General features: G+C 34.2%; 1 non-coding gene across 1 annotated transcript; it reads right to left on the bottom strand.

The window, feature by feature from the left end:
- Positions 1-8,219: 8,219 nt before the first annotated feature.
- On the bottom strand, positions 8,220-8,292 carry TRNAV-AAC (transfer RNA valine (anticodon AAC)). Its single transcript has one exon. It is a non-coding gene; the product is annotated as a tRNA-Val (tRNA).
- Positions 8,293-8,835: the final 543 nt, after the last annotated feature.

Raw genomic sequence — 8,835 nt, forward strand, 5'->3', positions numbered from 1 at the left:
GTACTTTGTTTTCATCTTTGGAGTGTTCTAAGACACGTGCAATGCAGGCATTCACGCCTCTGGAACATGCCAAAGATGACATAAGACCACATATTAATGTTAAGGACATAGTTCGTTTAGATTAGGTTTAGTTTAGTATATCATAGGAAGCCAATGAAATAGTGTAAAGGACTACCAACCCTTCATGCTGCTTCATTCCCTTCTTTATGTGTTTGTTCCGGTCACGTGTTCTGGAGTTTGGTACCTTCAGGACTTGTGCTTGGAATAAACGCAACATTCTAGTGTACTGATGATAGATTTCATTTTTTGAAGACGCAACATTCTAGTGTACTGATGATAGATTTCATTTTTTGAAGTGAAACTTCTTTACGCGCGTCATGCAATTTCGAGGACCGGAGTAAAACCGACTCATGACCGAAACGAAAATGCGGGTACCCCCACCACCGATTAAAGTTCATTTGATCTAGTCAAAGTTTTGAAGTAACATATAAATGCTTCTTAGCTCATCCCGACAACTGGCGTTGGTGGTGTAATGGTCAGCATAGTTGCCTTCCAAGCAGTTGATCCGAGTTCGATTCTCGGCCATCGCACATTATTTTTTTGTTTTTAACGCCTTTTTCATTCAATATCTTATTTTTTAGTAGGTCAGAACATTTTTTAAAAGAAAATAATATTGAAAAATAATAAAAACACTTATCTCACTGTGATAAAACATTACTCCGCTAGAGCGCGCTTTGCGTTATTGTGTTGGATTAAAATTATTATCTAATCCGTATATTATGATAATTGTATTACATTTATTTAATTAATTTATTTATTTTGATAATATGTAATAATTTACAGAAAAAAAAATTAAAACTATCTCCCTCTGATAAAATATCCGTTCGCTAGAGCGCACTACGCGATCTTGTGTGGGATTCTATTTCTGTACATTGTACATTATTTTTAAAAATATATTATATTTTGGGTGTGATGTAGGTAACATTATAAAACATAACAAGCTCTCATATTTTCAGAACCTACATAATATAATCAATTTATGCGGCTTTGCTTACAGTTGGTGCTCAGCGTGGTTGGCTTTCAATCAGTTAAGCGAGGTTCGATTCTCGGCTATGGCATTTTTGAAGTGAAACCTTGTTGAGGTGGGGGAGCCGCTCACGAACGTTCTCTCTCTTCTCTTCTTTCCTCTCTCTCAGACACCAGCGAACTGCGCCACGCCAAGCATCAGCTGAAACTAGAAGTTTCACTTCTGTCTTGCGTAGGCTTGACACACCCACTTTTTTTATCCTCGTTGGACTAGAATAGGAACATCTTCACAAAAGATGTTTCTCTGATCCTAGTGATCAGTGGCGCCCATTAATTTAGTTTAGGTCTTAATTCTTTATTATCACTTAAACTTTACTGACATTTATTCTTATTTACGTTTTGAGTAATTTTCATTTTAAATGACACGATTCGTCTTCTTACTGTTGTGAGCTTAGTAGTGCGACGCACACACACACACATTGGTACGTTCCGTCAGCATAATGGACATAAGTTTTGGTTGTCATTATCCTTTGGTCTGAACCCTTCTTTCACAAGTTCATTGGAGTTTTCTTATACTTTTGTCAAGTATCGAAGTTTTATTAGTATCCAAAGAGTCTCCAAGGGACTTAGAAAGAAGGATTCTTATTTTTTTGTGTGTGAAAGAATTGAGCAATTTTTCATTCACAAGATTATGTAATTTCTATTTTAGTTGTTCAATGTACTAGTTTTATGATTAAATATATTTAGTTTAATATATATATTTTTAAGTCTTAGTTTCTTAAGGAAATTCTCAAATTGTGTTGTTTCAAACAAAGGGAAGTACATACTGCTTTGGCGTACTTACCTATTAAATAATTCTGTCTGGATATTATCACTTTACCTCTGCTACGTAAGAGTGTGTCTTTGTACAGTTTTGTTAGTCATAAGTACAATTTGTTTAGTTATAAGTAATATATGCATAAGTATCTCATTGCTAGTACCAGTGTTATGCTGTAAATTTTGTAGTACAAGTGTCGATCTCTTGAATTGTGCTCGTACACCTCGTAACCTGTGTCAATTATCGAAAGCACATAGTTGAACACCAATTATATGTTGTTTGTCCAAGAAATTTCGACTCCTTGCTTACATGATAAGTGAAATTTTTGTTAGAATGCCATCTAGGTTACTTCCTTAGTCATATATCTTGAGCAAGCAATGTTCATTCGAAGAGAATATGCTAGGTATTTTTTATATGTAAACCCTGATTCAACCACGATAGACAGGTTTATCTTCTGATTGTAAAACCTCATCTAAAATTCTTGGCATTAAGTTATGTAAACCCTGCTCTGAACATTTTTTTACATCAATTTTGTAATTGATTTAGTGAAGATCTCTCAGAGATTTGGTGGATTTTTTTATTTCGTTAAGTTCTATTGTTTCAAGTTTTTATCTTAGAGTGGTAATTTGTTTTATATAAACATAGGGAAAGAAAGAGAGTTTAAGTAGTTACTTTATTTATTTTCTGTTAAAAATACATATGTGTTTTTGTTTTCTTCTTCAAAGAATAAAGTGGGAGCTTGAGTTCTCCATACTCACTGGTGTCTCAGAGAGATTGTCTCTCGATAAGTGAGTAAGTGTTTGCGAATCTCATATTAGAGATATAAAAGTGAAGGTACAATCCCCATGTAAATATTGATAATAATATCGGTTGTGCAACACCAATCTGCGAATTGGTTTTCTCTTTTCGTTTTCTTGGTTTATAACTTGTTTAGTTTTATGGTTTTCTGTAAAAACTTATTTATTTCTACTAGCTTTGTCTTTTGTGTACATGAGCGGGATAGAAAGGTATTCGCGTGGGTTTTTTGTTTTGTTTTAAGGTAATTTTACTTCACTTCGCGGCGTAAAATTTCCGGGGGTTGCGGGGAATTGTAACGTCAAAGAATTGTGCAAGTTTGGATTGCCACGGTAGTGCCTGATTATTGTTTTGGTTGAGAGTTTTTCGGGTGGCTGCCCTGCGATCGGTTTGACGGGCGAGCAAAAATTACGCGGGTAGGTAGATGGGGAACAATACGCGAGACGACGATTCCGCGGTGCGCGTGGCGTTAGGCGAGAAAAAATGGAGATTGAAATTTTGAAAAAAAGATCGCGCGGATACCTTGAACTTATCCTTTGGAGACTTTCCGTTTAAATTTACAAAACACATAACCAACGTTTTGACTCCTGTGTGAGATCGGCCTGTGCTTGTTCGAGTGTTGTGGCTTGAAGAGATGAAAATATACAATCGGTTATTTGGATTAAAAAATGGTTTTATTTGTGAAGCGTAATTCCTTGGAGACTACACTGGATTACCAAGCATGCTGTCGAGGTGACAAGATGAATCATCATTGTTCCGTTAAACGTTCAATGGATGCTGTTTAATTGAGGATGGCCTCGCGCACTCCATCAGACGAATCTCTACCCGGCGCAACCTGCTCACCGCTGGCGGACTCTCAAAACACCTTCAGACGTGACAACATGATCAAGGTTCTTCAATGCTTTTACACATTATGTCTTCTTGCCTTAGCCCCATAATAGCCCTGGTGATTGACAAGGGTCCATGCTCATCAGACGCTCATCAGACGTGACGTCAGACGTGACACTGGTCCCATATCTCACCTTGTAAATATTAGCTTCGAGAGTGGGTTGTTCCCTTCTCATTGTAAGAAAGCTAAAGTAATTCCCCTTTTTAAAGGTGGAGATCGTCTAGATGTCAATAATTACAGACCTATATCCTTACTCAATACTCTTTCAAAAGTAATAGAGAGATTGGCTAAGTCGAGATTGGTATCATTCTTAGAAACATATAATATACTCTCTAGCAATCAGTTTGGTTTCAGAGAGAATATAGGAACAAGTGATGCAGTGTTGAGGGTATTGTCCAAAGTCATTAGTGCGTTAGACTATGGAAACAAAGCTTTGGCTGTGTTCTTAGATCTATCAAAGGCATTTGATACGGTGTCCCATGGATTACTCCTCAAAAAATTATCTTCTCTTGGCATTCATAGTACAGCACTAGGCTGGTTCACATCCTATCTAAGTGATAGAACGCAACAAGTAGAGATAAATAATCATTTAAGCAATAGCAAACCAATCTCTTTTGGGGTTCCGCAAGGTAGTGTGCTTGGGCCAATATTGTTTTTAATCTACATTAATGATTTGTGTAATTTAGATATTCCAGGTAACATTGTTAGTTTTGCAGACGATACTGCTTTAATATTTGAGGGTAAAACCTGGAGAGATGCTTTTAACAAATGTGACTTAGGATTAAGAGCAGTAAAGAGTTGGCTGAATAATAACATCTTAACTTTGAACACAATAAAAACTAAATATGTGACATTTAGTATATCATCAAAAAGTCAGCCTTCTGGCACTCATAATCTAATTATACATAATTGTCTGCTAAATTGTAATTGCCAACCCTTGGAAAGTGTAGATTGTATCATGTATCTAGGTGTAAAGATTGATAAATTTTTAAGATGGAATGACCATATCGATATGTTAACAAAAAATATCAGGAGACTTACATTTATTTTTAAAGAACTGCGACACATATTGGACAAAGAGAAATTAAAAACTGTCTATTTTGCCTTAGTCCAATCTCGACTTTCTTATAACATAGTATGCTGGGGATCATGTCTAAAGTCCAATGTTGAACCACTAAATATTACTCAAAAATTGATCCTTAAAGTAATGTACAAAAAAAAATTCTGTTATCCATCCAACCTACTTTATAAGGAATGTAATGTTATGTGTATAAAACAGCTATATATCACTCAAATACTTTGTCGATTTTTTATCAATATTAAATTTGCTGAAAGAACACAACAAATGCGGACAACTAGAATTAGCTCTACATTGAACTTTGTGGCTGTGCATACTAAAACTTCTTTTGGTCAAAGAAATTATTTACATCAGGCACCAATTATGTTTAATATTCTTCCAAATCATATTAAGTCTACCAATTCCTTAGTTAAATTAAAAAAATTAATTAAGATTTTTGTATTGACAGACAATTGTCTTAATATTTTTTCATCCTTGTCCTTTCTTAAATAATAAGATTTTATATAAGTCCCATTTACTAAAAACTGAATGTCACCCTATCTGTCTTTATTATCTACTTTGCTTCTTCTTTTGAATAATGATTAGTTATGGTTCAAATATTGTTACAATATACTGTCAAATTACCCATCTGGTAACACATCTAATACTTATTTTTTTCTTTAATTTTGAAATATTTTGTGTTTGTATGTAAAATTAATTTATGTTTGTGATTACTCATATGTTTGCTTCACTATAATGTTAATTGTTAACCTCGATACAGGCTCAGTCCTAGTGAGGTTGATTTTTATGCGAAAAAAAATGTGTTTTATGGATAGTGAGATGCAATAAATAAATAAATAAATAGATTGTGGATAGAAGTGGCATCACCACAATTTCATGATGCCGTAAGTGGTTTATTTAAAAGATGATGCCCTCCGAAGGTGAAACATCTGTTTCGCTTAGTAATTATAACAAAGCAGAACATAAATAAAAAAAAACAAATCAAACAAAAATGTTTTTAAATTTAGAAAAAAAACTGAAAACAATATTAATACATATTTTTCCTTGTCTTTAGTAATGTGTTTATGAGGTTAAAGTGAAATTTAGAAATAAAATTAAATGTAGACAATAATTTAATTATTTTTTTTAATTAAAAAAAAAAATAACTTTGCATACGCCACCGTTTGATCAATAAGGATAAACATGTTTCAAAATGAACTTTTTCTTCATCAGGATGAACGTACGTACGTTTTTACGTCTATCCCGACGAAGATACCATTGCTTTTGAAACAGGTCGATCATTTTTTTTAATGAATAGTTTCATAAAGATATTTATTTTAATTTAATTAAAATCACGCCACAAAGTGGTCAATGTTCATGGTCATGTTTCATTGGTCAGCGTAGTTGCATTCCATGACCGTGAAAAATTTTATTGTTGAAATGTGATTTTTCACGTGTCTGCGCTAGTCCAATATAATAATCATAATTATCATCTATTCTATTTTCTATGGAAACATAGTTAAAGGTGATCTTAGGTCGGTCAAGTTATCTATCGCTCTGGTGGGAGCTTAGTATTTTTCAAGGGTAGCATAATGGATGATTCTGAAGAGTTCTTTCAACCTAAAGATTTGAAACTAGTAACCACTCCACCAACTTCTATTATAGAATTAAATGCAATGTCACAGTTCAAAGGAAGCGAGATTGATTTATTTGGTCACTGGCCACAATAATCACTGTTGATGGAATCATACACAATCTCATATTAATATACTTGAAGGTAGTAATGAAATCTAGTAACATCTCTGCTGAGTTGTACGACACAGTTATAGCAGATGAGAGGAAGTGTATATATTATTCAGTTCGTTGCGGGGTTGTTTCGGGGGTGTTTTCGAGAACATATTTTATATGCTCCTGATGACTATCAATCGTAGACAAAGCTAGCACTTTTTCTGTTCCCTGTAGGACCATTTTTTCATTGGTTCCAGCGGTGCCGAGAAGTAAGGTTTCACTGAATGGAATCTGATATCCATATATTTTACGAGAGTGAGAAGAGATTCAAAGAAAATAAACATTATGAGTGTGTATGACTCCTTTGTTATCGATCATACCTTCACTGATGAGTTCATAGCTTCGGTTACAACTGTGATTTTTTAAACAATAATATATGTACAGAGATTTGAAACAAAATAATATTTATTTTCAAATATATTTCGTTTGCTTGTATTTCAATTATTGATCATCAGTGATTCTTCAAGGTAAAAAAAACTTTGTCATGTCATGATGGCTGTTTTGTAAGGGAATCATAATACTATGCTAATTAACTTCTCAAAGTGGAGATTTTATTCTAGTAACCTTTTAGCCGAGTTGTCTTAAATATTCAATGTTGCAGTTCAAGGAAATCAAAGTTCTTCCGTTTGTTGGTCACTCTTCAAGGTGCAAGCACTTGACCGATTCAGCGGTAGTTTCAAGGGAATCATAATACATCAATCATGCTGATACACTTGTCAGGGTAGGAAGTTGATCCCAGTAACCTGTTAACAGAGTTGTCTTGAATATTCAATGTTAGAGTTCAAGGAAAGCAAAGTTCATCCGTTTGCTGGACACTCTTCAAGGTGCAAACACTTGACCGATTCAGCGGTAATTTCAAGGGAATCATAATACACACTATGCTGATACACTTGTCAAGGAAGGTATTTGATCCTAGTAACTTCTCGGACCAGTTGTGTTAGTATGTAATTGAATATGCAATGTCACGGTTCAAGGAAAGTGAAGTTCACCTTATCTCCGGTAACTTTTCAAGGTGCGAGTACTTGACCGATTCAGCATAACGCTTTTCAAGGGAATCATAATAGATTATGTTGATACGCTTTTCAAGGTGGGTATTTGATCCTAGTAACGTATCCACCTATTTTTAACCATTCGGACATTATAATTAAATGCTATGACACAGTCCAAAGGAAGGACAGTTAATCTGTCAACCCCTACCTCCGATTTTCTCTTCAAAAGAAAAGATTTTAATTACCCTTTTTAATTTTTAAAGATCGCACCTTGATGCAATTTTTTTGTCTTTATTAAATGCAACGAGCTGTTTTTGGTGGCTACATAGACATTGACGTAATTTATTAACAGTTTTGAGGTGTATTAGAAAAGAAACATGTGTTCTGAACCCACGACATCTATGCTTCTTGCTCTGGCAAGAAGTCAGACCGCTTTACTACAAGGCGAATATTCCATATGATAGGTGTATAATCTTGTGAATGTGTTAGGTACTGTGAATATTTATGTGATGTAATATCATGTGCAATATTTTTTTTGTTAAAACTACTATTAAAATATTATGTAGAGGTATACATGGTATTAATGTATATGTGCATAGTTAGCTGAAGTCCCGGCATCGCCCGGGCTTTACGCAGGGTTTTTGGGAAATAAATTTCAGAAATTTTCCTCTTAATTTCAAAGTCAAGTGTACAAAATTTCATCGATCTCTACCAACATTACTCAATATGCTGCCAATGACAAAAATTCAAAAGTTACAAAGAACATTACAAAATTTATTTAATATCGGAGAAATTAGCATTCAAAAGAGATTTAATTCATAAAAACAAAAACAAAAATAAATTAAATATAAAAAAAATTGTTTCCGCCCGGGATCGAACCGGGGGCCTTCCGCGTGTTAGGCGGATGTGATAACCGCTACACCACGGAAACCATGCGAGCAACTAAACAAGCAATCAAAATCTAACTAGGCATTAATATTGCAGCGTTGCAAATTGATATTGCGTTCGCCTGATAACACATAATCTTCAGAGATTAACTCCTCACTCGGATAATAGTGTTCAAATTTGTGAACTTCATTAATATTGTTGTTCAAATGTATGATCTTCATCAATATTATTGTTCAAATTTGTAAACTTTATTAATATTATAGTTCGAATTTGTGATCTATATTAATATTATCGTTCAAATTAGGGATATTTTATATTATTATCGTTGAAATTTGTGATATTTATTAATGTTATCGTTAAAACTTTTGATCTCCATTTATACTATCGGCTAAATTTTTATGAATAGTAATTTAATTATGAGTGTTGTGCACACTTTTTAGCTGGACACACGATAGAGCTACCTAGCCAAATAGCCCGGCGCCGAGCCTTTTTATTTATATTCAGCAAGTCCAAAATCCACTGAACCGAGTCTAGAAGCCGTGGCTCGACTATATGGAAAAAGTCTATATGGCAAATCCCCGAGCCA

The sequence above is a fragment of the Hesperophylax consimilis genome, chromosome 1, assembly GCF_061612785.1.
Source record: "Hesperophylax consimilis isolate HC1 chromosome 1, BYU_Hcon_1.0, whole genome shotgun sequence".
NCBI lineage: Eukaryota > Metazoa > Arthropoda > Insecta > Trichoptera > Limnephilidae > Hesperophylax > Hesperophylax consimilis.